The sequence below is a fragment of the Pristiophorus japonicus genome, unplaced genomic scaffold (genome assembly GCF_044704955.1).
Source record: "Pristiophorus japonicus isolate sPriJap1 unplaced genomic scaffold, sPriJap1.hap1 HAP1_SCAFFOLD_29, whole genome shotgun sequence".
Taxonomy (NCBI): Eukaryota; Metazoa; Chordata; class Chondrichthyes; family Pristiophoridae; genus Pristiophorus; species Pristiophorus japonicus.
This window is the reverse complement of record NW_027252668.1, coordinates 8,861,440-8,876,975: the sequence shown is the minus strand read 5'-3', so window position 1 is coordinate 8,876,975 and position 15,536 is coordinate 8,861,440. Positions and strand designations below refer to the sequence as shown.

General features: G+C 46.4%; 1 pseudogene; it reads left to right on the top strand.

Moving 5' to 3' along the window:
- The first annotated feature begins 287 nt into the window (after positions 1–287).
- On the top strand, positions 288–8,229 carry LOC139248174 (probable G-protein coupled receptor 139; annotated as a pseudogene).
- The last annotated feature ends 7,307 nt before the right edge of the window (positions 8,230–15,536 follow it).

Sequence of the window (15,536 nt, the reverse complement as noted above, 5' to 3'; positions counted from 1 at the left end):
TCTCACCATGGCAACAGAATATTGAGATTATTATATTTTTCAAGAATTGTCATGCTGTAATCTGTGCATCCTTCACTTTATTCCCGTATCAGAAATGTTTGAAGACATTCCTTTCCAACAAAACATAAACACGATGCTGATAGCGGCTGCACTAATCTGTTTGTTTCAATTTGTTTAATTATTATAAAAGATCAGGCCATGTGGTGATATCCCTGAAGCCCATAATCAGGTATAAATGTGACAATCTCTGATTGTAGTGCAGGACAGGCTCGGAGCTTCTGATAGAAATGCACGGAGTACCAAAAGGTCTGGTGTTTGCCATTTACTATCCCTTCATTGCAGCTATCGGGGTTCCAGGTAAAGTACTTCAGTTAATTATTAGTTACCAGAAACAATAGTTAACTATATCACTGACCTTATTTCTGCCAATGCTTCTCACCTTTCAATTGGTTCTTTCTGACGTTGTAAGATCTATGTTACCCCGTTTAATGGAATCATTTATTTACTTTAACGGAATCGCTACCTAATTTGAGTGTCTGATTCTTCATTATTTGTTTTAATATGTTTTCCAGAGAGCCACTTCTTCAATGGTATCACTTTATTAGCTCAGAGTGATGTTTGGTTGAGTTTGAACAATATATGTCACTGCACTGTGACTGGTATCACATTCTTATAACTGTGTACATATATGTCCTATTGTGTGATTGGAACTTCACTGTGAATTGGTATAATCACACCAGTATAACCATGTTCATTGTATTTACTATTGGGTTATTGTTATTGCTCTGTTAGTGGTATCACACCATAATAATTATGTGCACATATTTCCTTTTGTGTTTTTGGTAATTCATCTTCTAAAGCAGTCCCTCGGACTCAAGGATGAATTAATTGTAAGTTTTTGTGTCGCACTAGAACAACTGTAACTATATTTCTTATTGTGTTATTAGTATTTCACTGTACGTGGTTTTATCGCACTATTATAACTGTGCACATATATTTCCTATTGTGTTGTTGGTATTTCACTGTGAGTGGAATTATCACGCATGTATAACCGTGCCCATATATTTGCTGGTAGTTCTTGCAATTCGGTGTACTGCATTCGATGGTCATGATGCGGTCTTAGCTGTATTAGGGAGATCAAACGCTGGTTGGTTGATCGCTTTGCTGAACACCTTCATTCAGTCGCACGTATGACACTGAGCTTCTGCTCGTCTATCGGTTTGATACTCCACCCCATTCCCACCATGATCTCTCGGTACTAGGCCTCCTGCCCTGTTCTAATGACGCTCAAAGGAAATTCTCGGAACATCAAAATCGTCTTTCGCAAAGGTAATTTACAAAGTTCCGTACTCAACATTGAAATCAACAATTTCAGAACATAACCACCATTTTTCTGACACCAGTTGTTGGTAATAATTGTGCTGTGGTCATTTACACCTCCGCTAGACCCATCTTTTGTTTATTTTTCTTGTCACATTAGCATCCCTAGTTATCTTGCACCTTCATCCTTTTTGTCATTTAACCACTGCTGCCATCTACCCATTCATTGATCTTCCCTTTTTTCTTTCCTCCTCTCGACGCATTTCCCTGCCTCTGCACTTGCATATCGATTGTTATCCAGTTCACAACAGAGTCCATCGACATCACATGTTAACCGTTTCTCTTTCCACAGACGCTGCCTGATCTGCAGAGTAATTCCAGCACTTGGTTTTTATTTCAAATTTCCAGCATCCGCAACATTTTGCTTTTTTACATGTATTTCCTATTATGTTATTGTTGCTGTACTGAGAATCGTATTGTCAACAGCTACAATGTGCTCCTTGAAAGTGGAACAATGCTGCACTGGAGCGTATTCCAACACATTTTTACAACTAACCAAATTAAGAGATATCACCTCACCAGATGTTTGGGCAAATAGATAACTAATGAGCAGCTTATAAAAGGAGGAAGTCGATGCAAAGATCTCGTAGTGAAGAAGGGCTGAAGAAAGTTGGAGAGATTGGAAGCTATGGAGAGCTTTGCAAACATCTGTGAGCATTTTAATTTTGAGACGTTGCTAGACCAGGAGCTAATGTAGGTCAGCGAGCACAGTTGTGATGGGTGAAAGGGTCTTAGTGCGACTGAGGATTTGGGCGGCAGAGTTTTGAATGAGCTCAAGTTCATGGAGGGTGGACAGTGGAAAGCCGGCCAAGAGAGTATTGGAATAGTCACATCGAGAGAAAATAAACGCATGGATGAGGGTTTCAACAGCTGAATACCTCAGACAGGGAAGGAGACGGGCGATGCTACCGAGCTGGAAATAGATGGTCTTGGTGAGGGAGCGGACATGTGGTTTGAAACTCAATGCAGGTTCAAATAGGACACCAACCAGCGTACAGTTTGGTCACCCTCAGATAGTTGACAGGCAGCGGGAAGGTGTCGGTGGCTAAGCAACGGAGTTGGTGGCAGGGCATTTTCAGTCACCCACTGGACATAATCCGTTTTGAATGTATTCTGCGTATTTTTATTGCCTCTCCTTGATACCCTGTCAAATATCTTCTGTAATGCATTAATGAAATGTTATTTGTCTTGTCAATTGTTTTAGTTTCGATGTGTTCGATGCTTTAGTGTTCTCCATTATGATTCATAGAAACATAGAAACATAGAAAATAGGTGCAGCAGTAGGCCATTCGACCCTTCTAGCCTGCAGCGCCATTCAATGCATTCATGGCTGACCATGCAACTTCAGTACCCCATTTCTGCTTTGTCACCATACCCCTTGATCCCCCTAGTAGTAAGGACTTCATCTAACTCCTTTTTGAATATATTTAGTGACTTGGCCTTAGCAAATTTCTGTGGTAGAGAATTCCACAGGTTCACCACTCTCTGGGTGAAGAAATTCCTCCTCATCTCGGTCCTAAATGGATTACCCCTTATCTGTTGACTGTGTCCCCTGGACCTGGACTTCCCCAACATTGGGAACATGCTTCCTGCGTCTAACCTGTCCAACCCCGTCAGAATTTTAAACGTTTCTATGAGGTGCCCTCTCACTCTTGTGAACTCCAGTGAATACAAGCCCAGTTGATCCAGTCTTTCTTGATAGGTCAGTCCCGCCATCCCGGGAATCAGTCTGGTGAACCTTCGCTGCATTCCCACAATAGCAAGATTGTCCTTCCTCAGGTTAGGAGACCAAACCTGTACACAATACTCCAGGTGTTGCCTCACCACGGCCCTCTACAACTGTAGCAACAGCTCCCTGCCCCTGTACTCAAATCCACTCGCTATGAAGGCCAACATGCCATTTGACTTCTTAACCGCCTGCTGTTCCTGCATGCCAACCTTCAATGACTGATGTACCATGACACCCAGGTCTCGTTGCACCTCCCCTTTTCCTAATCTGTCTGTCTGTTTTTACCACCAAAGTGGATAACCTCACATTTATCCACATTATACTTCATCTGCCATGCATTTGCCCATTCACCTAACCTATCCAAGTCGCTCTGCAGCCTCATAGCTTCCTCCTCGCAGCTCACACTGCCACCCAACTTAGTTTCATCCGCAAATTTGGAGATACTACATTTAATCTCCTCGTCTAAATCATTAATGTACAGCGTAAACAGCTGGGGTCCCAGCACAGAACCTTGCGGAACCCCCTAGTCACTGCCTGCCATTCTGAAAAGTCCCCATTTACACCTACTCTTTGCTTCCTGTCTGACAACCAGTTCTCAATCCATGTCAGCACACTACCACCAATCCCATATGCTTTAACTTTGCACATTAATCTCTTGTGTGGGACCTTGTCGAAAGCCCTTCTGAAAGTCCAAATATACCACATCAACCGGTTCTCCCTTGTCCACTCTACTGGAAACATCCTCTACAAATTCCAGAAGATTTGTCAAGCATGATTTCCCTTTCATAAATCCATGCTGACTTGGACCTATCATATCACTTCTTTCCAAATGCACTATGATATCCTTAAAAATTGATTCCATCATTTTACCCACTACCGATGTCAGGCTGACCGGTCCATAATTCCCTGCTATCTCTCTCCCTCCTTTTTTTTAAAAAGTGGGGTTACATTGGCTACCCTCAACTCCATAGGAACTGATCCAGATTCAATGGAATGTTGAGAAATGACTGTCAATGCATCCACTATTTCCAAGGCCACCTCCTTAAGTACTCTGGGATGCAGTCCATCAGGCCCTGGAGATTTATCAGCCTTCAATCCCCAACACAATTTCCCGACTAATAAGGATTTCCCTCAGTTCCTATCCTTACTAGACCCTCCGACCCCTTTTATATCCGGAAGGTTGTTTGTGTCCTCCTTTGTGAATACCGAACCAAAGTACTTGTTTAATTGGTCCGCCATTTCTTTGTTCCCCGTTATGACTTCCCCTGATTCTGACTGCAGCGGACCTACGTTTGTCTTTACTAACCTTTTTCTCTTTAAATATCTATAGAAACTTTTGCAATCCGTCTTAATGTTCCCTGCAAGCTTCTTCTCGTACTCCATTTTCCCTGCCCTAATCAAACCGTTTGTCCTCCTCTGCTGATTTCTAATTTTCTCCCAGTCCCCGGGTTTGCTGCTAATTCTGGCCAATTTGTATGCCACTTCCATGGCTTTAATACTATCCCTGATTTCCCTTGATAGCCATGGTTGAGCCACCTTCTCTTCTTTAATTTTATGCCAGACAGGAATGTACAATTGTTGTACTTCATCCATGCAGTCTCTAAATGTCTGCCATTGCCCATCCACAGTCAACCCCTTCAGTATCATTCGCCAATCTTTCCTAGCCAATTCACGCCTCATACCTTCAAAGTTACCCTTCTTTAAGTTCTGGACCATGGTCTCTGAATTAACTGTTTCATTCTCCATCCTAATGCAGAATTCCACCATATTATGGTCACTCTTTCCCAAGGGGCCTCGCACAACGAGATTGCTAATTAATCCTCCCTCATTACACAACACCCAGTCTAAGATGGCCTCCTCCCTAGTTGGTTCCTCGACATATTGGTCTAAAAAACCATCCCTTATGCACTCCAGGAAATCCTCCTCTGCGTATTGCTTTGTTTGTTGAGCCCAATCTATGTGCATATTAAAGTCACCCATTATAACTGCAGCACCTTTATTGCACGCACCCCTAATTTCATGTTTGGTGCCCTCCCCAACATCACTACTACAGTTTGGGGGTGTGTACGCAACTCCCACTAACGTTTTTTGCCCTTTGGTGTTCTGCAGCTCTACCCATATAGATTCCACATCATCCAATCTAATGTCCTTCCGAACTATTGCCTTAATTTGCTCCTTAACCGCAATGCCACCCCACCTCCTTTTCCTTTTATTCTATGTTTCCTGAATGTTGAATACCACTGACTGTTGAGTTCCCAGCCCTGATCATCCTGGAGCCACGTCTCCGTAATCCCAATCACATCATATTTGTTAACATCTATTTGCACAGTTAATTCATCCACCTTATTGCGGATTCTCCTTGCATTCATACACAAAGCCTTCAGGCTTGTTTTTTTTACACCCTTTGTCCTGTTAGAATTTTGCTGTACAATGGTCCTTTTTGTTCTTTGCCTTGGGTTTCTCTGCCCTCCTCTTTTCCTCATCTCCTTTCTGTCTTTTGCTTTTGCCTCCTTTTTGTTTCCCTCTGTCTCCCTGCATTGGTTCTCATCCCCCTGCCATATTCGTTTAACTCCTCCCCAACAGCACTAGCAAACACTCCCCCTAGCATATTGGTTCCAGTCCTGCCCAGGTGCAGACCGTCCGGTTTGTACTGGTCCCACCTCCCCCAGAACCGGTTCCAAAGCCCCAGGAAGTTGAATCCCTCCCTGCTGCACCACTGCTCAAGCCACGTATTCATCCACGCTATCCTGCGATTCCTACTCTGACTATCACGTGGCACTGGTTGCAATCCCGAAATTACTAGTTTTGAGGTCCTACTTTTTAATTTAGCTCCTAGCTCCTTAAATTCGTCTCGTAGGACCTCATCCCTTTTGTTACTTATGTCGTTGGTACCAATGTGCACCACGACAACTGGCTGATCTCCCTCCCTTTTTAGAATGTCCTGCACCCGCTCCGAGACATCCTTGACCCTTGCACCAGGGAGGCAACATGCCATCCTGGAGTCTCGGTTGCAGCCGCAGAAACGCATATCTATTCCCCTTACAATTGAATCCCCTATCACTATGGCTCTCCCACTCGTTTTCCTGCCCCCCTGTGCAACAGAGCCAGTCACAGTGCAATGAACTTGGCTGCTGCTGCCCTCCGCTGATGAGTCATCCCCCTCAACAGTACCCAAAGCAGTGTATCTGTTTTGCAGGGGGATGACCACAGTGGACTCCTGCACTACCTTCCTTGCACTGCTCTTCCTGTTGGTCTTCCATTCCCAATCTGGCTGTGGACCCTTTCCCTGCGGTACGACCAATTCGCTACACGTGATACTCACATAATTCTCAATATCGTGGATGCTCCAGAGTGAATACACCCTCAGCTCCAACTCCGCAACGTGGTCAGTCAGGAGCTGGAGGTGGACACACTTCCTGCACACATAGTCATCAGGGACACTGGAGTCGTCCCTGAGTTTCCACATGGCACAGGAAGAGCATAACACCCGACCGAGCTCTCCTGCCATGAGTTAACTCTTAGATACACTTAAATTGGCATTAACAATGTTAAAGTTTACTCACTGTTAAAGAAGAGAAAAAAGAATAACTCCTCACCAATCACCAGCCAATCACATACCCCTGTGGCTGTGACGTCACCTTTTCATTTCTGTCTACTTCTTTTTTCCCTTCTCTCCCCGCTGCAGTTGCACAGGTACGCCTTACGGACTGCCGCCTCCTCTCGCTGCCGCTGGGCGTTAATAGGCCTCACCAACGCCAGGAACTCCCGCCTCTCGCACTGCCGCCGCCTCTCGCTGCCGCTGGGCCTTTATAGGCCTCACCAACGCCAAGAACTCCCGCCTCTCGGACTGCCGCCGCCGAGCCTTTATATGCCTCACCAACGCCAGGAACTCCAGCCTCCCGGACTACTGCCGCCTCTCGCTGCCGCTGAGCCTTTTTCGGCCTCTCTAACGCCAGGAACTCCCGCCTCCCGGACTGCTGCCGCTGAGCTTTTATAGGCCTCACCAACGCCAGGAACTCCCGCCTCTCGGATATCATTGGCTTGTCTTAATTTTAATCTGGGTGATTATTAAATCAAGATCACGTGTCAAAGTTGTAAATTTCACATACAATCCTGTCAAACGGTTGATTTTGCTGGGAGACGGACCAATAAGTTTCCTGTTGTCCTCTCACATACATTCACTCTCTCTCGCCCTCCACCTCCCTTACAGCTAACTTGGCAGTGATTGTAATTCTGTCCCGAGGAAGGTGCGGTCTCTCCAGATGTATCACTCGGTACCTGGTGTCCATGGCGGTGGCGGATCTCCTGGTCATTATCATTGCTGTGATATTAAACCGGATTGCTGGTATTTATTTCATGTACAGTTTCCTGTCCATCACTCCAGTCTGTCATGTCCGTTCTGCCATAATTTATGCATCCATAGACAATTCTGTCTGGTTAACGATCGCTTTTACCTTTGATCGATTTGTGGGCATTTCTTGCCAGAAGTTGAAGACAAAATATTGCACCGAGAAAACAGCGGCGATAGTTAAAGGAACTGTCTGTGCCCTGAGCTACTTGCAAACTACCGTAGTGTATTTTATATACGAACCTTTGAACATAATTAACAACATACCCTGGTTCTGCAGGGTAAAATCGGCATTTTATACCTCACCTACATGGGCTGCATATGACTAGATTCGCCGCATTTTAACTCCATGGCTCCGTTCGTTCTGATTTTGCTGCTCGATGCTCTGACTATTAGATACATTCTAGTTGCCATTAGGATCCGCAGGAGGCTCCGGTGCCAGTGCAGTGAAGAGAATCAGAGCGACCCAGAGATGGAGAACCGGAGAAAGTCCATCGTCTTACTCTTCTGTGTCTCGGGCAGTTTCATCCTGTTATATTTATTGTTTCTGATAACTTTCCTTTATGTACGGATTGCGAAGGTTAGTTATTTCTCAGGTTCCAATTTCAAGGAATCAAATTTTATTCTGGAGGAAAGTAGTTTAATGCTTCAGTTTTTGAGTTCCTGCATCAACCCATTTATTTATGCAGGGACACAGAGTAAATTCAGGGAGGATTTGAAGAATGGGGTAAAATACCAACTGAGTTTCTTTGTTAAATTATTTCAATGCTGAAAATAATAAAAGCCAGCATGAATTGTAAGTTATATTCTGTGGTGTTTTCTTCGCCCCCGTGTCAGACACGGCCAGCCCTCCCAGATACGTAGTCACGCACTCTAATATCGCATCCAATGTAAAAGAAAGAGTGTATCAGGAAACATAGAAACATAGAAAATAGGTGCAGCAGTAGGCCATTCGGCCCTTCTACCCTGCACCGCCATTCAATGAGTTCATGGCTGAACATGCAACTTCAGTACCCCATTCCTGCTTTCTCGCCCTACTCCTGGACCCCCCTAGTAGTAAGGACTACATTTAACTCCTTTCTGAATATATTAAGTGAATTGGATCAACAACTTTCTATGGTAGAGAATTCCACAGGTTCGCGACTCTCTTGGTGAATAAGTTTCTCCTCCTCTCGGTCATAAATGGCTTACCACTTATCCTTAGACTGTGACCCCTGGTTCTGGACTTCCCCAACATTGGGAACATGCTTCCTGCATCGAACCTGTCTAAACCTGTCAGAATTATAAACGTTTCTATGAGATCCCCTCTCATTCTTCGGAGCTCCAGTGAATACAAGCCCAGTTGATCCAGTCTTCCTTGATATTTCTGTCCTGCGTCCCGTGAATCTGTCTGCTGAAACTTCTCTGCACTCCCTCAATACACGAATGCCATTCCTCAAGTTAGGAGACCAAAACTGTACACAATACTCCAGGTGTGACCTCACCAAGGCCCTGTACAACTGTAGTAACACATCCCTGCCCCTGTACTCAAATCCTCTCGCTATGAAGGCCAACATGCCACTTACTTTCTTAACCGCCTGCTGCACCTGCATGCCAACCTTCAATGACTGATGTACCATGACACCCAGGTCTCATTGCACCTCCCCTTTTCCTAATCTGTCATTATTCAGATATTAGTCTGTCTCTCTGTTTTTACCACCAAAGTGGATAACCTCACATTTATCCACATTATACTTCATCTGCCATGCATTTGCGCACTCACCTAACCTATCCGAGTCACTCTGCAGCCTCATTGCATCCTTCTCGCAGCTCACACTGCCACCCAACTTTGTGTCATCCGCAAATTTGGAGATACTACATTTAATCCCCTCATCTAAATCATTAATGTACAATGTAAACAGCTGGGGCCCCAGCACAGAACTTTGCAGTAGCCCACTGGTCACTGACTCCCATTCTGAAAAGAACACGTTTACTCCTACTCTTTGCTTCATGTCTGTCAACCAGTTCTCAATCCACGTCAAAACACTACCCCAAATTCCATGTGCTTTAACTTTGCACATTAATCTCTTGGGTGGGACCTTGTCGAAAGCCTTCTGAAAGTCCAAATACACCACATCAACTGGTTCTCGTGTCCACTCTACTTGAAACATCCAGACAAATTCGAGAAGTTTTGTCAAGCATGATTTCCCTTTCACAAATCCATCTTGACTTGGACCTATCATGTCACCTCTTTCCAAATGCGTTGCTATGACATCCTTAATAATTGATTCCATCATTTTACCCACTACCGATGTCAGGCTGACCGGTCAATAATTCCATATTTTCTCTCTCCATCCTTTTTTAAAAAGTGGGGTTACATTGGCTACCCTCCACTCGATTGGAACTGATCCAGAGCCGATAGAATATAGGAAAATGACTGTCAATGCATCCGCTATTTCCAAGACCACATCCATAAGTACTCTGGGATGCAGTCCATCAGGCCCCGGGGATTTATCGGCCTTAAACCCATCAATTTCCCCAACACAATTTGCCGACGAATAAGGATGTCCCTCACTTCCTCCTCCTTACTAGACCCTCTGACCCCTTTTATATCCAGAAGGTTGTTTGTGTCCTCCTTAGTCAATACCGAACCAAAGTACTTGTTGAATTGGTCTGCCATTTTTTTGTTCCCCGGTATGACTTCCCCTGATTCTGACTGCAGAGGACCTACCTTTGTCTTTACTAACATTTTTCTCTTTATATATCAATAGAAGCTTTTGCAGTCCGTCTTAATGTTCACTGCAAGCTTCCTCTCGCAATCTATTTTCCCTGCCCTAATCAAACCCTTTTTCCTCCTCTGCTTAGTTCTAAATTTCTCCCAGTCCCCGGGTTCACTGCTATTTCTGGCCAATTTGTATGCCACTTCCTTGGCTTTAATATGATCCCTGATTTCCCTTTGATAGCCACGGTTGAGCCACCTGCATCAGCCCACAATTCATTCTTGCAACTTGTTCTCATTTAGTTACCATTTCTCTTGCTGCTGCTGACTGCGGACTGGAAAATTACCACCAGCCCAAGTGTCATAGGCTATCTTTACATTCATGTGGGAGACTGAGAGTCCAAGCTCTAACATGTGATTGGAAATTAATTTTAACTGTTTAATGAAAGGGCCCAATATCCGCCTGGGAATGGTTTAGATACTGCGTGTCCATATTCTGAAATAGGAGCCGCACTGTCCCCACACATGTCTCATTAATTATTGGATAATGGGAGCCCGCAGTGTCCTTACACATTGCTCACATTAACTGGGCAATGACCGCACTGCCCCCACACATTGTTGACAATCACTGGGCAATGACCGCACTGTTCCCACACATTGTTCACACTCACTGGGCAATTACCGCACTTTCCCCACACATTGTTCACACTCACTGGGCAATGGCTGCACTGATCCCACACAGTGTTCACACTCACTGGGCAATGGCTGCACTGATCCCACACATTGTTTACACACATTGGGCAATAGGAGCCCGCACTGTCCCCACATATTGTTCACATTCACTGGGCAATGACCGCACTGTCCCCACACATTGTTCACACTCACTGGACAATGACCGCACTGTCCCCACACATTGTTCCCCAAACACTGGGCAATGGGAGCCCGCAATATCCCCACACGTTGTTCCCACTCACTGGGCTGTGGGAGCCGGCACTGTTGCCACACTTTGTTGCCCACTCACTAGGCAATGGGAGCCCGCACTATTTCCACACACTGTTTCCACTCACTGGGCAATGAACACGCTGTCACCACACATTGTTCCCACTCACTGGGCAATGAACGCACTGTCCCTCTCATGTATGTAGCGTCCATGTAACACCACTGCAATACAGTGTATACTCAACAATGCACACCTTGAACACAGGGGGTGAACATTTGGGGATACTCCTTACCTGGTCATTCAGGTATATAAAGGGAGGTCCTACGCAGGTCATCACTTCTTGGTCCTTTGAATAACGGTTCAGGTCAGAGAGTGACCTTGTACATAGAACGTGCCTCGTGTGGCTTATATGCCATTGACTAAGAACATTACATTAGCGACGAGAAACTGGAACCAACGACCCAGGGGAATGGCCAGGGATAGCACAGAGGAACAGGACTTTTTTGGTGAGGACTGGGACGATTTTACTGAGAGACTCCAGCAAAGCATAGTCATGATGCGAGATGTGGAGGAACTTCTTCACCCAGAGAGTGGTGAACCTGTGGAATTCTCTACCACAGAAAGTTGTTGAGGCCAATTCACTAAATATATTCAAAAAGGAGTTAGATGAGGTCCTTACTACTAGGGGGATCAAGGGGTATGGCGCGAAAGCAGGAATGGGGTACTGAAGTTGAATGTTCAGCCATGAACTCATTGAATGGCGGTGCAGGCTAGAAGGGCCGAATGGCCTACTCCTGCACCTATTTTCTATGTTTCTCTGTTTCTATGTCTATGAAAGAGTGGCTGGGAGATGCAGCGGCTGGCAAGCGAAGTGCACATCTGCTGACCAGCTGTGGACCTAAGACTTACACGCTCATGAACGACCTACTAGCACCCGAAAATCCGGTGGACAAAACGTTTGAAGAGCTCAACAAACTAATCTGTGAGAACCTCAAACCGGCAAGCAGTATACACATGGCCCGACACAGATTCTCTACCCACCGATGTCACGAAGGACAGAGCATACCGGACTTCGTTGCGGACCTCCGTCGTTTGGCCAGCCTCTGTAAGTTCACAGACGCCTGCAGGGGGGAGATGTTAAGAGATTTTTTTATTGATGGAATCGGTCATATGGAGATTTTGCGAAAGCTAATTGAGACCAAGCTTGAATTTAGAAGCAACGGCGTTGATGGCTCAGACTTTCATGGCAGAGGGGGAGGAAAGCAATATAATATAGGTGTGCAATTCTGCCTCCAACGCGGCGCGGGAGCAGGCAGTGAAATTCATAAACGCGACTCAGAGCCCCGCAGGCAGGCAGTGGCAGTTCGGCACTCCCCAGGCAGCAATAGACCCCAGAGAATGTTTTCAACAGAGACAATGGCAGGCTGAACAGACATTTACGCCATCACAGTGGACAATGCGGCCCGGTTTGGGGCCATTGACACCCACCAATAGGGTACTCAAAAGCAGTCAAAGGGACAATCAGCGAGGAATGCCTGGTCATAGCTCCTTTGTTCACAACAATGGGAATCTCGGCTCATGCTGGAGATGTGCAGGGCAAAGATTCTGCTAGGATTTGAAGGTTTCAACAGTTTGTCTGCAGAAATTGTAACCTCAGTGGTCATTTAGCTCGAATGTGCAGGAAGCCTGCAACCAGGCTAATTTACGAGGCGGATGTACCAGAAGAGGGGTCTGTGAGATAGGATGGCTCTTGGGGCAAATCAATGGACGCTGAATTTCAGTGGGTTCATGTGGCAAACATTCACAGCTCATATACCAAAACGCTGCCAATGAAGATAAGGGTTTTATTAAATGGCATCGCTCTATGCATGGAGCTGGACACGGGGATAAGTCAGTCACTCATGAGCCTTCAACAATTCGGAAATCTGTGGCCACTCAAAGCCAGTAGACCCAAACTAGAACGCATTGAGACACAACTATGGATGTATACCAAATAAATAATTCCGGTGCTAGGCAGTGCAATGTTGGTGGTCATACACAATGGACCAGTGAACCGGCTGCTGCTCTGGATTGTTCAGGGCAATGGTCCCGCACTGTTGGGGAAGAGCTGGTTAGCTGAGATGAACTGGAAATGGGAGGGGGTGGGTGAGGATGTGCACAGAATGTCCTCTGTGCAGCGAAGTTCGTGGACACAAATCCTACAACAGATTGAGTCACTATTCCAACATGGCCTCTGGACGTTGAAATGTATCAAAGTAGTGATACGGATCACCCCGGACGCCAGAGCAGTGCACCACAAAGCCAGAGTGATGCGGGAGAAAATTGAGAGCGAATTGAACCGGTTGCTGAGAGAAGGCCTCATCTCACCCGTTGAATTCAGTGATTAGGCGAGCCCCATCGTTCCCGTCCAAAAAACATATGGCTCTGTCAGGATCTGTGGCAACAACAAGGCCACTATCAATCGGGTGTCCCTACAATAACAATACCCGCTCCAAAGAGCTGTTTGCCAAATTGGACCTCACTTCAGCCTACATGACCCAAGGACAGGCCAACGAATCGAAACTACTGACCACCATCACCACACACAAGGGATTGTTCGTTTACAACAGGTGCCCATTTGGCATTCGATCAGCGGCCGCGATTTTTCAAAGAAACATGGAAAACCTGCTGAAATCCATTCCTGGAACAATCGTATTTCAGGACAGCATCCTCATCATGGGTCGAGACACCGAGGAACATCTCCACAACCTGGAGGGGGTGCTATGCCGACTGGACGGGATCGGCCTGCGACTCAAGAAGTCGAAATGTGTGTTCTTAGCTCCTGCAGTTGAGTTTCTGGGCAGGAGGGTTGCTGCAGATGGGATTCGGCCGACCAAATCCAAAACAGAGGCGACTCGACGAGCACCCAGGTCCGGCAACACATCGGAGTTGCGTTTTTTTCTGGGATTCTCGATCTATTTCGGGAACTTTCTGCCTAATTGAAGCACGTTGTTGGAGCCGCTACACGTGCTCCAGCGTAAGGATTACGATTGGTTTTGGGGGACTGTCAGGAACGGGCTTTCAATCAGGCGCAGAAACTACTTTGTTAAAAGAAGTTGCTAACACTGTACGACCCCTGTAAGAAATTGATTCTGACATGCGATGCACCGTCCTATGGGGCTGGTGCGTGTTGCAGCAGTGTAATGCTGAGGGCCAACTACAACCTGTGGCCAATGCCTCCAGGTCGCTCTCTCAAGCAGAACGGGGATATGGGATGGTTTAGAATGAGGCACTCGCCTGTGTCTATGGTGTAAATAAAATGCATCAATACCTTTTTGGCAGGAGCTTCGAATTAGAAACGGACCACAAGCCGTTAACATCCATGTTGTCAGACAGCAAGGCTATCAATGCCAATAGGTCAACCCGCATACAGTGATGGGCTATCACACTGGCTGCGTATGACTACTCCATCCAGCACCAGTCCAGCACTGAAAGTCGTGCTGACGTGCTCAGCAGGCTCCCAATGGCCACCACCGAGGGGGCAGCAGAGCAAAGCGCTGAGATGGTCATGTCCATTGAGGCCTTTGACAGCGCAGGCTCTCCCATGACAGCCGGCCAGATCAAAATCTGGACAAACAGAGTTCCCCTCCTATCTTAGATGAAGAAATGTGTCCTGATTGGGGATTGGGCGCCTGCACACGGAGCATGCCCTGAGGAGGTCAGGTCGTTTCACAGACGGATCGATGAGCTCTCCTTCCAAGCCGACTGACTACTATGGGGCAGCCAGGTAGTCATGCCACTGGGGGGGCAGGGAGGCATTCATGAGGGAACTCCACAGCGAGTACCTAGGCATCGTGCTGATTAAGGCCATTGCCTGGTCACATGTTTGGTGGTCGGGAATTGATTCAGACCTGGAACACTGTGTTCGCAGGTGCACGACGTGTGCCCAGTTGGGCAATGCCCCCAGGGAGGCCCCACTCAGCCCGTGGCCCTAGACCACCAGGCCATGGTCATGTATTCATGTAGACTACGCGGGTCCATTCATGGGAAAAATGTTTCTCATTGTGGTAGATGCGTACTCGAAATGGATCGAGTGCATCGTTTTGAATTCGTGCACGACATCCACCACTGTGGAGAGTCTACGTCCGGTCTTTGCAAACCACGGCTTGTCGGACATCCTTGTTAGCGATAAATACCCATGTTTCATAAGTTACGAATTTCGGGAGTTCATGTCGGGCAATGGCATCAACCATCTCAGGACAGCACAATTCAAGCCGGCCACCAATGGCCAGGCGGAACGTGCGCTCCAAATCATTAAACAGGGCATGCTCAGGATTCAAGGAACCTCCCTTCAATGCCTCCTAATGCGCCTCCTGCTGGCTTATAGATCCTGGCTGCACTCGCTCACGGAGCTACTTAGGAAATGAACAATCAAAACTCGGTTGTCCCTCATTCACCAAGT